Genomic DNA, 21056 nt, shown 5'->3' on the forward strand with positions numbered 1-21056 from the left:
ACAATGCAGCCAATATCACAACAGTGTCGTTACCATGAGATCCTTTACAACGCGAGTCATTACCAAGGCTTGTTTTAGGAAAGTGCTGGACTTTGAAATAGTTTAAATTAATATTCCAACTCCAGTCGGTGTATAAGTAGGGAAAGTGTTGGACTTAAAATCCAGCACCAGTGCTGCACCAAATTCCCTAAAGCAAGTCGTTGTAATGACTTGCATTGTAATGGAACTCGTGGTAATGTCACAGTCATGGTACTGACGGCGATGTAAAGGCACTACGTTATAATGCCTGCGTTGTAATATATGTTTCCCTGCTTCATAGCATGTAACCCATGCTGACTCTGCCCCCATCCGGGGGCAGAGTCAGCACAAGTCCCAGATGAGTTCACCACGCGGCTTTGCGCTTAAATTAGCGGAATCCCCCTGATGGAGAATCGAGCTCTACAAAAACAGAAGTTGGAGAGCTGGTTTTCCTAACCAAGTGTCAAAAAACGACCATTTCAAAATATTGCACAAGTCGTGTGAGTAAATATTCATGTATGTTAGTCCTGACGAAAGCTCCACAGACCCATAGGGCCAAAAGGAGCTGAAACATGTCGACAATCCCATTATAATACTCACAGATCTAGTAACTCGATCTTTCTGAAGTATCAGCATATTTTATAACAGCAGAATCTCACCCCATATTAAAGAAATCAGGGTGATTTTCCCTTTTTAACATTTTCTTCCTTTTTTCAAGAATTCTGGTTTTACACTTTTTTGTGGGGGAAACCTTTTATCTCTGGGCACTGCACTCTAGACCAGAGGTGCCTCTGGATGAGGCTGGCATCTAACACAAATTGGAACATCCAATGATAACTGCCACAACTTCAATGTGGGGCGGATGAAACATATATACCGCTTTTCCAAACAACATTGAGTTTTTTAGGGTGTTTCAACTATTTTTCTAACCAATGGTTTAGAATTGTTATCAGTGTTAACCCAATCCCAATTTTCAGCACTATAATTGTTGGCCCTTACAGCCAAATTGTTGCTTATCCTACAGTACAGAGGGGGTAGGTATGCCTGCAAAGTTATGTTACTTAGTTTCTTTACTGCAAACCAGTGCATACATTAAGCTGTTTCATGAATAGCATCTGCTTCCACGCATGCCAAAACCATGTGTGGCTTAACAATGCAGCCAATATCACGACAGTGTCGTTACCATGAGATCCTTTACAACGCAAGTCATTACCAAGGCTTGTTTTAGGAAAGTGCTGGACTTTGAAATAGTTTAAATTAATATTCCAACTCCAGTCGGTGTATAAGTAGGGACACAGTGCAGCACCAAATTCCCTAAAGCAAGTCGTTGTAATGACTTGCATTGTAATGGAACTCGTGGTAATGTCACAGTCATGGTACTGACGGCGATGTAAAGGCACTACGTTATAATGCCTGCGTTGTAATATATGTTTCCCTGCTTCATAGCATGTAACCCATGCTGACTCTGCCCCCATCCGGGGGCAGAGTCAGCACAAGTCCCAGATGAGTTCACCACGCGGCTTTGCGCTTAAATTAGCGGAATCCCCCTGATGGAGAATCGAGCTCTACAAAAACAGAAGTTGGAGAGCTGGTTTTCCTAACCAAGTGTCAAAAAACGACCATTTCAAAATACTGCACAAGTCGTGTGAGTAAATATTCATGTATGTTAGTCCTGACGAAAGCTCCACAGACCCATAGGGCCAAAAGGAGCTGAAACATGTCGACAATCCCATTATAATACTCACAGATCTAGTAACTCGATCTTTCTGAAGTATCAGCATATTTTATAACAGCAGAATCTCACCCCATATTAAAGAAATCAGGGTGATTTTCCCTTTTTAACATTTTCTTCCTTTTTTCAAGAATTCTGGTTTTACACTTTTTTGTGGGGGAAACCCTTTATCTCTGGGCACTGCACTCTAGACCAGAGGTGCCTCTGGATGAGGCTGGCATCTAACACAAATTGGAACATCCAATGATAACTGCCACAACTTCAATGTGGGGCGGATGAAACATATATACCGCTTTTCCAAACAACATTGAGTTTTTGAGGGTGTTTCAACTATTTTTCTAACCAATGGTTTAGAATTGTTACAAGTGTCCTTTTTCATTTTTTGATTAATTTCATACTCACTTCGGGGAAAGAAACGGACACATCGATTCCTCATCCCTACCTGCTGATTAATTATTTGAAGAGCAGAGTTCACCATATATTGCCCTGAATTTCCACACTTTGAGTCGATTTCCAAAACCATTTGGATTGTGGCTAGCAGGTTGTTCTGAAGATACACGGCTTCTTTTTGCCTACTGACTTAACTTTGTTATAATCTGGTTCCTCACCCCACTGTTGGAACAACTGAAGCTGAGTGTCTGTGCAGGGTGGTCCCTAGAGTTGTACTGATGGTAAAAGCAAGAGCAATCAATCACTAGGTGAGATCGTCAGGGCACTTTAAAGTCAACCCTACTCCTCACCTGAAGTCAGCACAAGCCGGCAGGAACTGGGCAATGTGGGTCTGTTACTTTTATCAGAAATTCACCTTAGATGTTTGATTATTGTTCTACATGGATCTTCTAATGCCCTGGTCTAGCACCCAGTCTAGGAGGAGTTAGTATTCTCAACCCTAGATATAACAACTGTTTATTTTCAGGGTGCAGTTAGAAGTTGCAATATCTGACCAGATCAGCAGTCGGATTACCAATTGGCAGCTTCTAGTTTTAACAGCCAGTTATGGCCACAGCAATGACCTGGGTGTCTGACTCAGGACTTGGGGCATTTAAGTGAGAGTGCTGAGGGTGCAGGTAGGCCCAGTTTTGGTATCTCTGTATTGGCTCCACAGGGGATCGGCTTAGTTTGAGTCATTAGGGAATGCAGGTAAGAGCAGTGGGAACTGGTTGGGGGGGATTTCGACAGACGATGACGAGGGAAAACTAATTAATTATTTATTTTTGCCTCGTGGGTGTCTGTCCAATGCCCCCACATCCCGACCCTCCCACTCTTAGCTGCTCCTGCCATTTAATGCACCTGATACCATTGTTTCTTTTCTGTGAAGTACATTTTTAATAATATGAAACAGTGGCTGCTCATCATTCCTCTCCAAAACGGTGTTGTGTACCATTTTAGGACCCTATTGTAATTTTCCCGATTCATGCCCTTATATAGGTATAAAACACCATATCCTTATATAGGCATAGAAATCATAACCATATTTGGCCTTAGCTCATGCAGTCCAAATACGTCAGGGATACTTCCACTAGTTCCGAAAATGTACAACGATTTCTTGGAAAACTCTGCTTCAGCAGCCAGGGACTTCCCCTTGCTCGAGAACTGACTTGTCCAAGAACTCATGGAGTTTTCAAAGAACTGAGACTCTTTTATGACGTTATTATGTCCACCTTTACGTCAAACTCAGCAACTTCAAGGTATAAATATGCCCACACTTGCCTTAGCAAACACACTGTGGTTTGGAGCAGTTCGACTATCTACTTGCCCGACACGCCCTGCTACTGCAAGTGCCGAAAGAAGCTGACCCTCCAGCAGACGCACTGAGAGAGACGATGTCTTTTCTCTTGCCGAGAAATCCAGCTCCAGTGTTTCCAAGCTCCCCTTGCGGGGTGTTGGGAAATCGAGTTCTGAGCCTGACCTTCTTCATTCCAAATCAAGGTACGGAGCTGATTAGACCCTAAGAGAAATCTTGGACAGATTCTTGGCAAAAGAATACTATATTGATGCTACACCTCACTTACTTCTTCCCTCGTAGTAAGCTTAGGTTAGGTACATCGGGGTAGGCGTATCTTAGAAGCACCAGTTGAGTACTTTTAGCATCTGTTATTTATGTATGTATTTATTTATGGTTTAGGAACCATAGAATGCTCTTACAGTATTATTTTATTCTACTCTTCCTACTGTATGCATTATATTTTGCAACCAGTTTTACGATTGTAGCAGTTCATTTCTTATGCTTGAGAAAGAAGACCGTTCAATAAATCCTTTTATTGAAAACGCCCATCTATCTATTTTCTCGGCACCTCTGGTGAAACAAAGCATGCACGATTGCCCAGCAAGACCTGTCTGGATTCCAAAGATTGGGGATCTGGTCAGAGAAAAAATAGAGACAAGACGGAATTTGGGCCTTCTTACAGAAAACCAGTACCTGTTCTAGCAGTCCACGGATCAAGAACAGTGTTACTGCCGCCCCTTGCTGGAAGAAAGGAGAATCGGTCTGTATCAATTGACCTGGTAAAACCACACCATGTGGCCGATAATAAGTAGTAGGGCCAGTGGACTCCCAAGATGTAGCAGACGACCAAATCTTGCTACTATCCAAGAGGTTCAAACTGAAAGACTCATCATCTTTGAAGAATCTACAGTGAGAAAAGAAGAACTATACAACAAAGCCATGGAACTTGTGCCTCTTGAAACCCAAATAACAGTTCGTCAAGACACTCCCATCTACAATGATGTAGCATCTGACTATACGAATATGCAAGGGAACAAGCAGCGCCAGCTATTTCAAATAATCCGGATGCAATACGAACAATTGACAGAAATGCCTCTGGCTATTTCATCAACTTTGACAACTTTTCTGAGGATCCCAGTGAGCCTGAAACAATACCAGCAAATAAAACTTTCAAGGAAGAATTAACAGAACTTTGTCACCAGCTTGCAAATACATATCTGGTTTCACCATGGGTTGAATTTTGGATTGTGTTAGGTGTACTTTTTATCCTACTATGGCTGATTCTCGTTTTAAGTTTGGGAAAGCTGATAGATGGAAAATTCAGTAAAATGGACACAGCAAGTAAGAACATCAACTAGCTCCTGAAGCAACACAAATCATCTCATTGTGAACAATGAGACCTGTCATCAGTGAACATCACAGCCGTTCCTCTACCTGGTGGAATAGCATGGGATAGAACTGATTATGGCATTTACGGTCCTGTCGAGCTGCTGAAGATTCCACACCAATGTAAGGTTTCCTTGAGTGATTTCGTTTCACCTAGCACATTTTCTGATGATTGGGACTTTGAGACTGTTAATAACAGGATGGCAGACTTAGAAATGTCAGCAAAATTTACAAATCATGATTACTTAGAAGGTTCATCAGATTATTACCAAATGCATTGTTTTAATCATTTTGGTCACCATTATTTGCACAAATCTGCAAACCCTAGCAATGTTTTAAGTTATAATCAATCGGAACATTGTCCAACGCCACCAAAGAGTAGCACTAAAACATTCTATAGAAAATGTCCATACTTTTCAGGGTTCAAAATCACAAATCCAGAAACATTTGACTTTAGAAATGTTAATAAGACAGGCATGAAAAGTATGTTGACTAATACTAAACAGATCTATTCTGCGGCCTTTTATGCTCAGTTGTCCACATTGGGGTTTAACTTTTGGAAAGATAACATTGAGACAAAAACTGTCTGGGGCACAAAGGACTGGCAGGTACAAGGTCTAGAAGCATTATTCAGAGCCTGCATCATCCCAGAACAAATGTTGTTCTTAAAGGAGACTATTCAACAGACATCTTGTCTTGGCCTGGCTAAGATTAAATATTTAAACAAACCGTCCATACCTCAGCCCACACCTGATAATAATAAAACTACGGATGAGGAGGTAGACGTAAATTATATTCTAAAACAAAACAGAACAAATCCTGAAAGGAAAAAATGGTTAATTTGGCCCACAGACACGAATATCTGTCAAGATAGATTCCTGAACAAGACACAAGGGTTTACAGTAACTAGGCCAGATCCAAGATATATCCAGAGACAACATCCAGGGATAATAACAACTTACTGTGTAGGAAAACCATGCCTTGAGTGGCTGCAGAAATCCACACTTCCAGAAATAAAACAACACTTATCTTTGCTTAAAGATGGCGTTGACTTACGAGACGTCTTACTTGGACCTCGTAATCCACGTCATAAACGTGTCATATACGCCGGTATATACGCTGCTTATAATGAAGCATGGAAAGTTACGCAAATGGAAACAGCTGAAAGAACACGAGAAATTGATCGTATTCATTTAGAGAAAGCCCTCTCTTTAGTTGACAATGGGTTAACAACTCTGTCGTCTAGAATTTATTCTTTGGACAACATTGTATCTTCTGCCATAGACATAATGGAACAGGACTTGCTAATGTTACAACATGGCCAGTCTCAATTACGTTTTATAATGCTGTTAGGCTGGACGTTACAAAACCTTTGTTCTGGCTATGTGCCTTGGCGTCTAATCAACACTACATCATTGTTTACTGTATTTAACCTTACAGATAAACAAATCTCTTTGGCACAGAGGGGAGCAGACTTTACGGTGCTGAGCATAGAAAAACTTGAGAGATTACCATTGACCGTTTCTGAGAAACCATCAGTTGAATGGATAATACATGGGACCATCACAATACCAGTGACGATTTTCCAGTTTCAGTATTGCTTAAAACACATACCAACAGGCCTGTATGAAAGGTTGGGTAAAGAATACATTAAGTCGACATGGGATTTATGTTGGAGTGGGGGAAAGGAGGTATTGTTTAGTGGTAAAAGTTTTAAAAACTCACTAAGCAGTACACTGTTGGGTCAAGGAGCCTGCGAGGGTTCTTCAAATAACCTTTCTTGCCACCTGCAGGTTTCGCCCACAGGGGTAATAGATCCAAATTTTAGGCAGCTTTCCAATGGTATCTACATAATGTTAAATGATCACAGCTGTTGTGGAATGAAGCCAGGAATAGCATATCTCGTTAGTGTGTCAGCCAGGGTCACTTGTTATATGCAAGTATTGTTTCCTAAAACTAAGACAGACGGGGAGTTGCCGCTATGGCCTTCACTGAACATCTCTTCTATACGAATTGATACTTTAAGAAGAATGAAAGCCATTCTTTTACAAAAAACTGTGCCACTGACCTCGTCCAGAGAGAGGTATGATCTGCAAGTTGCAAGGACTTCTGCAGAGATACATGCATTATTATCAACAAACTGCCCCGTACATTTTGCAGAAATGTTAGGTCGTATCTTAAACATGTCTGATACCAGAGGTATTGTACATGTATTTAAGGCGATTTTTTCAGGACTGTTAGTACCGTTTGAAGCAGTCCTAGGCATCTTTCCTAACTTCGTGCACTCCGTGTTCGGCGGCCTGCCTCTCATCTTGGGACTCGTAGCAGGAAAACTATTTTTATTCCTTGTGCTCCGATATGGCAAGTCCAGTCACCATGGATACCCAGATTACCATGGAAAATGCTCTTCTGGCGATGCAGTATCGTGAACGCATAACACAGATCCTTGGCTTGGCTCGTTTGAGAGATCTGAATACCACATGGTTCCTGTCATTCAGACCAATCTGGCAAGATTGCATCTTACCTGTTCTACGAAGCCTGCTTTGTGGAGAAGAATGCGTGTTAGATATCTGTCTAACACTACCATCGGCAATGCCAATGGAAGTTGACGCATTACTGGGTCCAGTAACGGCTCATGTGTTGTGTTGCCCCCAACGGCTACCAATCCTGATGACGGCATTCATTGAGATCTCACCGGCAAATCCAGCTGAAGGTGAGATACGCGGACCAACAGGCACACAGGTACCATCTGCAATGAACATTGCTAACGCGGCTGACGCCGACGGCGATGCTTCACATCTGTGTACACTTGATCTTCTTAATGAAGTGGTTCAACTTTCATCTACAGTGGTAGACGATTTCTTTGCCAGCCTAGAGGATTTAATGTTTTCTCCTGACACCGAGAATAACTTTTGAATTTAGCACACATCGTTCCATGAACTCTGAATTCGACCTTCACTTTTTCATATTAAAGGCTTCTAAGTTTGGAACTCTATTTCACCACGATTTTTTTTTTTTACTACCTTTACAAAACTGAAGTTTGGCACAAAGTAATCTGCTTAAAGTAGAACTATTCTTAGAGAACAAGAATTCTTTGAATACTTCCTTGGAACAATTTTGACCTTATCTACAAACTAACACAGTTTATATACTCTGCTATGAGATGGTCTTGAATTTTTTTTTTCTGTAACTAAGATCCATTTCATAAATGTAATCCCATGATTAATTGAGTTGGCATTTCCCATATTACAATGACATCATTTCCTTTTTAATGCGTACTATGCAAATGCTCATTTTTCTGTGTGCAACCATTTCAAATGCATTTTATATGAATTTTTGGGGGTTGTAAACATATGCTCTATGATTATATGTTTTAGTGCTTGATCTTAGATGAACATGATAATGTGGAGTGGGTATTGTGTACCATTTTAGGACCCTATTGTAATTCTCCCAATTCATGCCCTTATATAGGTATAAAACACCATATCCTTATATAGGCATAGAAATCATAACCATATCTGGCCTTAGTTTATGCAGTCCAAATACGGCATGGATACTTCCACTAGTTCCGAAAATCTACAACGATTTCTTAGAAAACTCGGTTTCAGCAGCCAGGGACTTCCCCTTGCTCGAGAACTGACTTGTCCAAGAACTCATGGAGTTTTCAAAGAACTGAGACTTTTTTATGACGTTATTATGTCCACCTTTACCTCAAACTCGGCAACTTCAAGGTATAAATATGCCCACACCTGCCTTAGCAAACACACGTGGTTTGAAGCAGTTTGACTATCTACTTGCCCGACGCGCCCTGCTACTGCAAGACCCTCCAGCAGACGCACTGAGAGAGACGCTGTCTTTTCTCTTGCCGAGAAATCTAGCTCCAGTGTTTCCAAGCTCCCCTTGCAGGGTGTTGGGAAATCGAGTTCTTAGCCTGACCTTCATTCCAAATCAAGGTACGGAGCTGATTAGATCCTAAGAGAAATCTTGGACAGATTCTTGGCAAAAGAATCCTATATTTATGCTACACCTCACTTACTTCTTCCCTCGTACTAAGCTTAGGTTAGGTACATCGGGGTAGGCGTATCTTAGAAGCACCAGTTGAGTACTTTTAGCATCTGTTATTTATGTATGTATTTATTTATGGTTTAGGAACCATATAATTCTCTTACAGTATTATTTTATTCTACTCTTTCTACTGTATGCATTATATTTTGCAACCAGTTTTACTATTGTAGCAGTTCATTTCTTATGCTTGAGAAAGAAGACTGTTCAATAAATCCTTTTATTGAAAACGCCCGTCCATCTATTTTCTTGGCACCTCTGGTGAAACGAAGCATGCACGATTGACTGAGTAAAATATCTATCTATTGTTTCCATGACTATGAAGATCAGTTTATTCTTGGGGAAACAAAGTTGTCATGTTTATGCAGTTGTCAGAAACTAATCCCTTCTTGTTTATTCGAGAACGTTTTGAGTGACCTTTGAGCTAGCTGACAGTCACAAATTAAGTCTAATATATTCGATAGAGACCTAGTCAACATAAGTACTACGTCACATCTATAGGATATATTATTCCAATGCGCAGAGCCTATTGGGAATATAGCAACTACACTACATGGCGCCCAATGTTTGGTAAGGCACTAATTTGAAGCTAGATACCAGAGTAACTCAGTCGTGCTTTTCACAGAGACCCCTTTTTTCCCGTAAAGTACTCCAATAGACGTCTGGAGTGGGTTAAAGGATAAAAATATCCGCCATAACTAAGTAGGAAAAAAATCCTTTGTATTAGTTTTTTGTTTTGTTCAGCGTTGAAGGATACAGTGTTCCAAAATATTGTGCACCTTATCTTTATTTCCTTGAAACTTGCTCTGCAAGACTTTCAACAAAATGTCGAATAGCGACTCTGAGAACGATGGAGCTGCAGGAACTGCAAACCGACCAGGTTTTGACTCCACAGGGTTTAATGAAGACAACAGGGATGCTATAACCATCCTGGAAAATGTAAGGAAAACCATAGCTATAAAGCCTATAGAAAATGCCTGTCAGCAAGAGGTGGTAGAGTCATATTTGTCATAGAGGCACATGAATATCCGCAGACAGAGGTATTCTATTCATGGATTATCTTTCCACAAGCAAATCCAACAACACATGTGTTCCACTTCTACAAGATAGAGGAACCTCCAGCGGAATACACTCCTTTCGAGGACGTTGAAATTACACTAACTTACCAAGAGCATCAGCTCTGGTTTAAAGGCACCCTACAACATCAAAATCACATTACCTGGCTCTGTCCTTTAGGTAGACCAGGAGCAAAATCTAGCTCCAGTGTTTCCAAGCTCCCCTTGCGGGGTGTTGGGAAATCGAGTTCTGAGGCTGACCTTCTTCATTCCAAATCAAGGTACGGAGCTGATTAGACCCTAAGAGAAATCTTGGACAGATTCTTGGCAAAAGAATACTATATTTATGCTGCACCTCACTTACTTCTTCCCTCGTACTAAGCTTAGGTTAGGTACATCGGGGTAGGCGTATCTTAGCACCAGTTGAGTACTTTTAGCGTCTGTTATTTATGTATGTATTCATTTATGGTTTAGGAACCATACCATGCTCTTACAGTATCATCTTATTCTACTCTTTCTACTGTATGCATTATATTTTGCAACCAGTTTTACGATTGTAGCAGTTCATTTCTTATGCTTGAGAAAGAAGACTGTTCAATAAATCCTTTTATTAAAAACGCCCGTCTATCTATTTTCTCGGCACCTCTGGTGAAACGAAGCATGCACGATTGACTGAGTAAAATATCTATCTATTGTTTCCACGACTCTGAAGATCAGTTTATCCTTGGGGAAACACAGTTGTCATGTTTATGCGGTTGTCAGAAACTAATCCCTTCTTGTTTATTCGAGAACGTTTCTAGTGACCTCTGAGCTAGCTGGCACTCACAAATTAAGTCTAGTATATTCGATAGAGACCTAGTCGACATAAGTCCTATGTCACATCTATAGGATATATTATTCCAATGCGCAGAGCCTATTGGGAATATAAGAACTACAACGGAAGAAGCTTCATGAGAGCCCCACACTTTAGTTTTGGCCCCAGTCCTCACCTTACAGCCTGCCTTTCACTAGTTGCGCAAGAACTCCCTCAAGCTTTGCGGCTACAAAATGGAGACCTTAGTGCTTTTAGGTATGGAAGCAGACGTGGCATGTGCAGGTAAGAACGGTGGGGCCGGGTGGGTGGGGGCGGGTGGATTTCGACAGACAACGATGAGGCAAATTAAATAAATAATAATTTTCCCTTGTTGTCATCTGTCGAAACCCCCCCAACCCGGCCCCACCGCTCTTCCCTGAGAAGGCAAAACATAACACACTGTTAGGTCCTGTGGGCAGCACCAGTTCACCCAAAAAAGAACTCTCTTTGTCATCTTCAAAGAAAAACCCTAACTCTCCCCAGAGGTCAATATAGTGATAAACGTATCACAAATTCAGCAATCTCCCCTCTGCAAACTTTATCACTATTGCAAAACAACATCTTTCTGTAGCTTACAAATGTTATCTAATGGCGAAGATAGACACCCACACTCCCATAAAAGTTCAAGGACATTTTGCAATGAGTTCAGAATCATGCAACCAGGCTGGTTACCTTCTTAAAAGCCCAGGATAAGCATTAAAAGTGCTCCTCTGCGCACCATTTGCTAAAGCATCAAATACAAAACCATTTGCAGTATGTATGTCACTCCTAGCATAAGGAAGAGATCGAAGTATGTGCCCATCATAGCATGTGCTTGACCATTTCTGAACCAATCAGTCCCTAGAAATGCAATTTGAAAAGACTTTTGGTCAGGACCTTGGGAGTGCAGGGCACCAGACTCTGGAACAGGTTCAAACCCAAGTTTCAGAGATTAACCAATCAGCTCACTTAATAAAACTGCTAAAACCTAAACTCTTCATGTAAGTCTTTGCCTGAACTAGATTACTAGTACTTCCTTCACACTACTAACTACCTTACCAGCACCTCAATTCTAGCTGTTATCTCAAAGGAGCCAAATCTGAAATAAATGACAAGCTCACAAAATCCACTGTCACTTTTACATAGTCCATTTTTGTATATGTATTTACTCACACCAAAGCATTCTGTAGAATATGCAATTACGTTATGTTGAGAAGATGTTCTTGCGCTTCAGAAATTACACAAATTAAAGTTCATCTTGTGACATGGCCAATGGAAAGCTTGAATGGTCTATTACTAGTGCCCAATGAACGTCCAGGTCAGATCCATACCACAGTCAGGCTACCTACTCAAAATAAATTTATCTACAATTGACTCCATTCACAAACTGAATTCTGTGGCAAGTAAAGCAGTACAGCAGTAGTAAAACATATATACTACAAAATGCAATTCACGAACCTAGAGCTGCACTCAAAGAGCATTAAAAAAGTAAGGGAACTGTGATGCTGATTACAATGGGGAGGGGTCAGTTAGAGTGGTGCAGGGTCAAAGGCATGGCTAAAAAAATATTCTGCAACTAATTCCTTGGTCTTTCACCTGCAGGTAACTACATATTAAATGATACACACATTAAATGAAAAATAAATTAGAGTTACGATATTCAATTGGAAATGCTCTATTGTACATTATGAAAAATCTTTTGGTCAATGCGATAACTGCACACGTCTGTGGGTGTAACCAGAGAGCCACAACATTGAATCCTCGTTGATGCATTGGGGAATAGTGACTTGTATTTTTAGTGCTACGCGGTCCCACCCTGACAAAAAAGCACTATGAATATGTGTGTCATTATTTTAAATTTGCATTTATAGGCTGCCACAAAATACCCCCAAAATATTTAGGTTTAAGATAAAAAAAATAGTGCTTCCGAAATATAGATAATATTCCAAAATGTACTATTCCAAAATAGTAGATTTCAGACTGTACCCTAGTAAAAACTTTTTTAATAACTGCCCATTAACAGCATGCACTCCACAGGTCAGTAAGTAACACCCTATCAATACCTATGTTTAAAATGGGCCTTTTTAGGATGCTTTCCCTCGACTTGTTGCCTTTGTCCCTCCTGGTTTTCCGCTGACCTACGGGCTAGGCTTAGGACTATGAGTTCTTTGACACTACCATTCAATGCCAAAGCGCTGTGCTTTTCATATACATACTGGTGATTGGTGTATAAATGATTGACTGATTTGAGTAAGATGTAAGTCCCTTGTCCAGTGGTAAGTCACATACCTAGGGCAAGTAACTCAAATGCTACTAAGTGGGTCTGCAGCACTAGTTGTGCCACCCACAGAGGTAGCTCTTCAAAAGTACCACAAGTTTGCCATGGTGAGGCCTGTGTGTGCAGGTTACTGTTACTCAGCTTGGCATGTAAACACTGCTTCACAAAGTTCTGCTTGTCTCTTGCTGCATCTGAGTACTCCCTGGGGACAAGGTGTGGTTTAGGGAAGAGATAGAGCATGGATACATGTGCTCTACATGCCTTAGTAGCGAATAACATTGGATGGTGTGTTCAGTACTGTGAGGCCTGCTCCTCGCATCGATTAACATGGGGGATCTGTGGGAAGGTTATTGAGCTGTATTTCCTAATTGTAGAAGAGTAGCAGTATGGTGTTTAGTATCGATGAATTAGTAATGGCAAATCCTCTCTGGTAGTGAGAGTGGATTTGACGTTACAAATATGGAAATGCTTCTTTGGGAAAGTGGGCATGTCTATGCTCGTGGCTGTCCGTGTGCCTGTCAGCCTGTCTCCAATCCACATCTAAGTGCTGGGGGGACAGCTACATCTGTGCATTCCTGATAGATGGTCATAAACTAGGGGCACTCAAGGGAAACTGCAGACTTCTGAGGGGGCTTCCTGGAACTGATAAGAGAGGGTGGGATTGGCACCTGCATTCCAAGGGGAAGGGTCCTGGCCCCACTAAAGACATTGATCAAGCATCCCAGGGAAGGGATGGCAGAGAGGACTAAATTTAGAGGGGGGGCAGTGCATTTCAAAAGTAGTATTTTGAACTGATCTCATCTTCAAAGGGCATTGTAGGTAAAAGTACTGGGGCACTGTCCTCGGAGTCTAGAAACGCTTTTAGAATTGGAACCATTCTACGCTGTAAATATGTTCATGGCGTTCTGCTGTTAATGTGATAGTTCGACAATTGCATGTAACTGTAAAGCATATATCAGATGTGAATGTAATTTTGATTTCAATGTGTGTATAATACAAAGTGTTTTATATATACGGTGTGGTCTTTTTGTGGTGTAGTGAGTTGTGAGGGCAGTACTGTACCAATACTTCACACTTTGACCCTTAAGATAAGGGTGACTGCTCTGCACCAAGCTACCAAAGGGTGAACACGGGTTATCTAATGAGTGTTCCTTACTTATCCTATCTGGGACAGTGGATTCTGTCTGGCTTTGATGTGTCTCAGGCAGCCAGAAACTGCTGGGTCTAGAAACCTCCAAAAAGAATAAGCCTGTCAGAAAAGTTGAAGTGAACTCTGTCAATTAAAGCCAGCAGCATCTTCCAAGGAGCCTTTTCATTTGCAGATTAACCAACCACACACATTTACATATCATTTATGCTGCAGGCTTGTTGAGCTGGCTGTCTCTTCCCAGTCACACACAGTGTCACACCACAGTAGACTCCTTCTCTTCCACTTCAGCTAAGGATTCTCTACTATCGTACATCGGGATTGTTGTCTTTCAAGTCAATCTTTTTTCTTAAATTTAAAAAAGTATGAACAAGTCATGCTCTCCAGGCAGATCCAGTCAACTTCTACCTCTGCCTCTCCTATCATTTATACTCAAAATCTATACACATGTAGGTGTACATTTTAGTAGGAAACATGGGAGGGAGCAGGTGGAGTGGTCAGAAACTTAGTGGTGGTTGCTCCCGGGAAGCAGCAGTGAGGAGGGATGGGTGAAGAGTAGGAAGAAGGTTAAAAAAATAAAATAAAAAATCACATACCTACTGGCCGGCTGGCCCCCACCGCTTATCCTCTATCCTCTTCCTGGCTTCTTCTGTGGAAACAGAAAGCACCAAGGCTCCCAGGCTTCCCATAGCCAATCACAACGCTGCAATGCAGCATTGTGATTGGTCTAAGTGCCGAGGTTCAACCCTCAGCCAGGGAATGGGAGCCTGGGTATGTTCTCCACGCAGGCTGTAATGCAGCCTGGCATGGAGAACATGCAAAGTGCGCAGTGCGCAAGAATGTTTGGCTGGCCCGATAGGGCCGGTCAAACATTCATGCGCTTTTACCTAATGCCCACCACTACTCCCCCTGCTCTGAGAGCAGAGCAGATACGCCTGCACCGCCGAGACACAGCAGCAGGAAGAAATAAAATGATAATAACGCAAAATATAATCATTTTTTTCACCGCTAAAGGCAGTGGGGTGACACCGCCAATGCAGAAACTGTAAAATATCTACCACTAAATGTATGTTTTTTATTTTTTATTGAGCAGAAATTTAGATTAACCAATACTCTTCTACACGAAACCAATTTCATAATTATACAATCAACACTATTATTTTAAATATTAGAATCTTCTTTTAGAAAAAGCCGTTATATAATCAGGGCTTTCAATTAATTTGTTATCCAAAGTGCAACGTGCAAAATCACTAAGATTCCATGCTTCATATTTCATAATATGTATAATTGATACATTTAAACAATTGAAAGCGTTATTAATGATATACTGTGCATTTTAACTCCAGTAAAGTGCATTTTCCTATCATCTTGCATCAACTCATATTCTGCCCCTAGCATCAGTGTTGTTCCTAGAACAAAGTGCAGCTGTGCTTAAATAAATTAACCTAGAGCTACTATGATATGTTTACCCTTGCTGACTTTCTATCTTCTCCATGTTTATCCATACAGAAGTGTATCTTTTAGTAGCTCTAACCCTTCCTGTATAAGCTTCTTCCTATTTTCTTACTCAAATCTTTTTTTATACCGTTCTAGGTAAGCTGGTACTTTTATTGTCTTCCAGTTATGGAGAATCAGGGAGCGTGCCACCGAGGAAGTAATTCCGACGAACATTTCCTCCCCTCTAGTCATTCGCTGAGTTTGTCTCTGTTTTGATAAACCAAAAAGTGCTAGTTCAGCCTCGGATTCCACCCTTCTCTGCAAGCCAAGACTAAGCGCAGCACAAACTTTCTCCCAGAACTGTCTTAACTTTGCGCATGTAAAAAAGACATGTAGTCAGCCTCCCTCTTCCAATCGCTGACAAAGACAATATTTATTCTTGACTTCTTGATACATCTTAGGTAGCGCTTTGGGAGTAAAATTTGCCATCCAGCGAGATAAGAAAGCCATTCTTTTAAAGTTTGCTGCTCTTAATGCCTTTCTGCCATATTGCAAAATAGCTTGCCACCCCCCATCTGAGAAACTACATTGTATTTCCTGTTTAATCCTCTCCAGAAAATTATTGACCAAGAGGGAGTTTCCTTGGTTCCGTAATAGTCTATACAAATTTCCTACCCCCCTTAGCTTTGTTCTAAAGAGAGCAGCTAAAGCAAGAGTGGCACCTGTGTTAGCTGGAAGGGAGTACTTATTCAATACATTTATAATCAGCAGATAGCCGAAAAACAAAAGCTTACTCCGGTCCCCGCATCTAGCTTGGACCTCTTGCCAATTGCTACATCTCCCTCCAATTAAAAAAAATCCGTAAGCTTCCCAAAATCTTAAATGGCTATTCTGGATTTGGGGGCCCAAGCTTTTACATTCGGTAAACCACAGGTATTCGTACCCAGCAGAATGAGTCTTTAAGGAGTAAAATGCATGAAGTCTAGTACAAAACTCCTGCAGTGACTTGTATCTAGCTTTTTGGGAAGTTTTAAAGTTTTTATAAAATTTGGAATCTGACACCCGGGTTCCTGAATTATCTCGTCCAAAAGAAAACTATCCAAGGATCCCTTCCTATCCATTAGACACACAATTATATCTAAGAAAGATGCTTCATAATACATACGAACTTGAGGGAGTGCGAGCCCTCCTCAATTAATATCAAGTGTAGCACAGAAAATGTTACCCTTGGTGCCTTCTTATTCCAGATAAACTGTTGAAACATTTGGTTGCCTTATTGAATATGTGCATTCACTTGCCAATTTGGTCTTTTTTTAAATGTTAAGGTATCAGATTTTAAAGGAAGTGATCATTGGAAACAATTTCAAGCTTGAGAGTTCTGGAAATATCTGTATCTGAGAAAGTTCTTCCCCTTGTTATGAGTTTTACCAGAAGGCTCACATGGGTCTTGAGCTCTTTCAGGAAACAATTTCCCGGTATACTGCTCATATGGGAAATATATTACATTGAATATGAATACATGTAAACCACAATTGTTAAAAATTTAAGAATGTAATGTGGGTTTCATCTCAATCATGGTTTGACATATCCTGTAAGAAATTAAAAATATATATTGCGGAGGGTACAGCACAAAATATAAACAAGGTACTCCAAGTATAATAAATGAAAAATTCATTCAGTTAAAATATAACTATCAATCACATATAAGCCCCAAAAAATATATTTTGTTATAATCGTTGGGAAGAATTTTCCGAGGTAATTAAATCAGGAGAGCAGAAGAAGTTAGAAAATAGTAACCAGTGTTAGCAATTACAGCCAGAGTCCTTGCCAGGTATAATTGCGGAGACAAATGTTCAGAAAGTTTTAAGAATTGTTATGGTTCACCAGCTTTACAAGTTTCTCCACCAATTCATGGCATTCAATATGATTAGTTCGCTCGGAAAGTAATGCATCTTTGAAGTTGAGCAGAGCTGCTGGTCCAGACAATATCATTAAGTCCAATAGTGTATGGTGCAGAGGTATAATTCTACAACTGTTTCAAGGGGTTGCCAAATCTGGGTTAGCCACAGACACATGGAAGCACTCTGTGGTATCGTTGATATTGAAAAAAGGGGATGGTGTTTCATCATGGAACTGCAGATTAATAAGCTTAATATATGGCTCCCAAAAAGTTGTTTTGCAATTTCTTTTAGCTCATCTTGAAAAATTTGCCTTGGCAAATATCCTTCTGCAGATCAAAAAAGAGAAATCCTGTTCATCAAGAAATCTTTCGAAGTGAATCAAAGGCTGTGCTGTTGCTTTACTGACTTCCACACAGCCAAATACAGTGGAAAGGGGACAGGTTTGGGAGAAACTGAGGAATTGGAAAACATTCATACAGTCTTTGTACACAGCAAACTAGGCACAGGAAAAATTGGAGTGCTTGAGGTGGTTATCGAGTTAAATTAATATACTGATTGGCTTGCGTCAAGGTTCTGAACTGGGCCTTTCCATTTTTAGCCTTTATGTGTCAGACCTGCCTGTCTTTTCACCCAAGATGGGTTCCCAACATATTACTTTCCTCCTTTACGCTGATGATCTGGTCTTACTTGATTACACAGCTATCGGCCTTCAGGAGAAACTTGACTCTGTGTCAACATTTGAAGGGAGACGTTTTTGAAAATTTAGAAAAAACAAAGATTATAATCTTTTGGGGTAAGGTACTTAATCCTAAATGACCCTTGAATGAGAAACTAATTACAGTGGTAAATTCATATAAATACTTATGGTTGCTGTTTTCCAAAACCCTTCAAACAGGGTGTATAGTGAAATTTATTCATGCTTAATAGGGTTTTTCATTAGCACCTCTTACGAAAGCTTATGAAGGCAAAATCCCATAATTCACCCTGTATGGAGCAACGGTTCTATTAAAAGCTGGGGACATCTTGGAGCCTGTTGAGAGTGCAGTATTAAAATATATATTTTTAGCCGGCCTACGGTACAATGGTTCAAAGAATTTGGCGAGAATGTAACCTTACATCTTGGCAGGCTTCAAATTCTTAACCCCATCGCCGCGGGGCTAATCCCCCCGCGGCGCGGGGGGAGGGGGCCGCGCGCGGTGCTGATGACGAGCTCGGCTCGTCATGCAGCACGGTGGCCATGCGCTGATGACGAGCTGAGCTCGTCATGGCCACGCCCGCTCAATGGAGTGCCCAGCACAGTGGGGTAATTATCCCCGCGTGGGCGTTCTGCGGAGGTCATGACGAGCTCAGCTCGTCACCAGCACACGGCCACTGTGCTGCATGACGAGCTGAGCTCGTCATCAGCATGCAAGGTGTTAAACTTCCTAAAAAAGTTGTCCTTACATGAACAAGCATTAAAAATATCAAAATTATGGTGAAAAAAGATTATTTTAAGGAAAGGAAATAGGCCACGTAGTTAGTCAAAAGAGTCAATGAAATAAAAACTGTGTATAGTTCTGTTGGCACTCTAAAAATGTGGGCACCGTTTCCAAACAAACACACTTTGAGAGAGAGTCCACACTTCATGTTTCTTGAAAGCTGGATATGGAATACCTTCTAAAGAGACCCTACAACATATTTTCAGTTAACAACCTTGGTCAGGTTGATTCTTTTCCCTATATGACAAATCTACCTGATCTTAAATTGTGCATAAAATTACTTAAAATGTGTCTTGTCTGTACTCTGATTTTCTCTTGATCAGAATGGAATAGGATGTGGGATAACAATGGTATGTGTAAATGCTTTTAAAAAATGAAATGCTCTATCTCTCATGTTCTTATTGATTGTCCTTATTATAATTTGCCCATAGAAAGTTTTTATAATCGGTTTCTTTAAAATATCAGAGTTGGTCACGGTGTAAGGTATTACATTTTTGACTAATATACACCATTTTGGTATTGCAGTAGTAATTGCTTGATTTTTAGTAATTATTAACCATCGAGGGTTAGCAGATGATGATGTGTAAAAACGTCAAACTTGGATGTATTTTACAGTGATGCTTTATATGATTCTAAATGGCTTTATTAAACCTGTATTTCTGTATTTTTATGTACATATGTCCTATGAAATTCATTATTATCTATCTCTCAGAATCCCATTCAGAGGGCTATAGGGCAAGCAGGAGCCACTGGGCTCAACCGTGGGGGCTGAGGCCTTTTTACTCCCGCAGCCCATCTTAGTATGGGTCCTGAGCAACTAGGACAAGTACCTCTTCAGGGCTTGACTCTCTGTAGTAGAGTGGATCGAGCAGTCCAAAGCGTCTAAGGGTAGGTAGATGGAGGGGGTGAATTTAAGCCCGCAACTCAAAATATGTCTGTTAGAAATGGGTTTCCTGGTTGGCAGAGGTATGCACCCAGACCAGTCAGGAACCATCACTCTAGTCAGGGTAAGCTAGATACACACTAAAAGATAACCTGTATTCACACTCTGGTGGCTTGGCACAGAGCAGTCAGGCTTATCTAAAGAGGTGATGTGTAAAATATGTGTGCAACACACAGTATCACAATGAATACACCACAACAAAAGACACCACACAAATGTACAGAAAAATAGATTATATTCTTGACAAAACAAGACAAAAACGTCAAAAATCAAATGTACAGAAGTTGAGATATTGAATTTTGAAGGCATACATGCAGTTAAGCGCTTAGAAGTATGTAGCGCTAAAAAGGTAACTTTAGGTCACGCTGGACCGGGTCAAAGTCAACGTTCAGGCCGACCGCGATGGAGCGCTGGCGTGCTGCAGGCTTGGTGAACGAAGTACCTTTCCTGGTTGAAAAACACGAGATTCGTCGATCATCTCCACACAGTGAAAATGTCGAATCAGTTCCGAAGACGGGTGCCAGATTCTAGAGGCGTCATGTGATGCGTCAGATACTGCCATACAGTTGAGGAGATGCGTCGATATCATCAAGCTGTAGGGGCAGCAATATGCTGCCCTTGATCTCTGAACCAAAGCACTGGATCAGATGCAATACAACGATGCGCAGGTTCTGTTACACACAGACAGGAGATGCATCAAAATCTGTGTTGTAACTATCTGGGCCGCCTCCAATGAACCAGCACAGGGTTAGAGACCTGAGTCTCAAGAAACAGGAGCCCAACCAACAAACCCTTGGAGCTCACTTGGAGGTGAGATAGAGTCCAGCTCTCCTTCAGCTGAGTCAGAAAACAGCAGGCAGCAGAGAAACACAAGAGTAAAGCAAGTCTTCAAGTCTGCAGTCCAAAGGTAAGTCCTTAAGCCGAACAGCAGTCCTTCTGACAGAGGTTCAGTTCAAGATCCAGAAGTGTCAGATTTTAGGGGGTTAGACACCCAGTGCTTATACTCAAAAGTACCTTTGATGTGGGGGGAGTGACTTCAAAGCAGCTCTATGAAGTGAAGT

Source organism: Lissotriton helveticus, chromosome 7, assembly GCF_964261635.1.
Source record: "Lissotriton helveticus chromosome 7, aLisHel1.1, whole genome shotgun sequence".
NCBI classification, from domain to species: domain Eukaryota; kingdom Metazoa; phylum Chordata; class Amphibia; order Caudata; family Salamandridae; genus Lissotriton; species Lissotriton helveticus.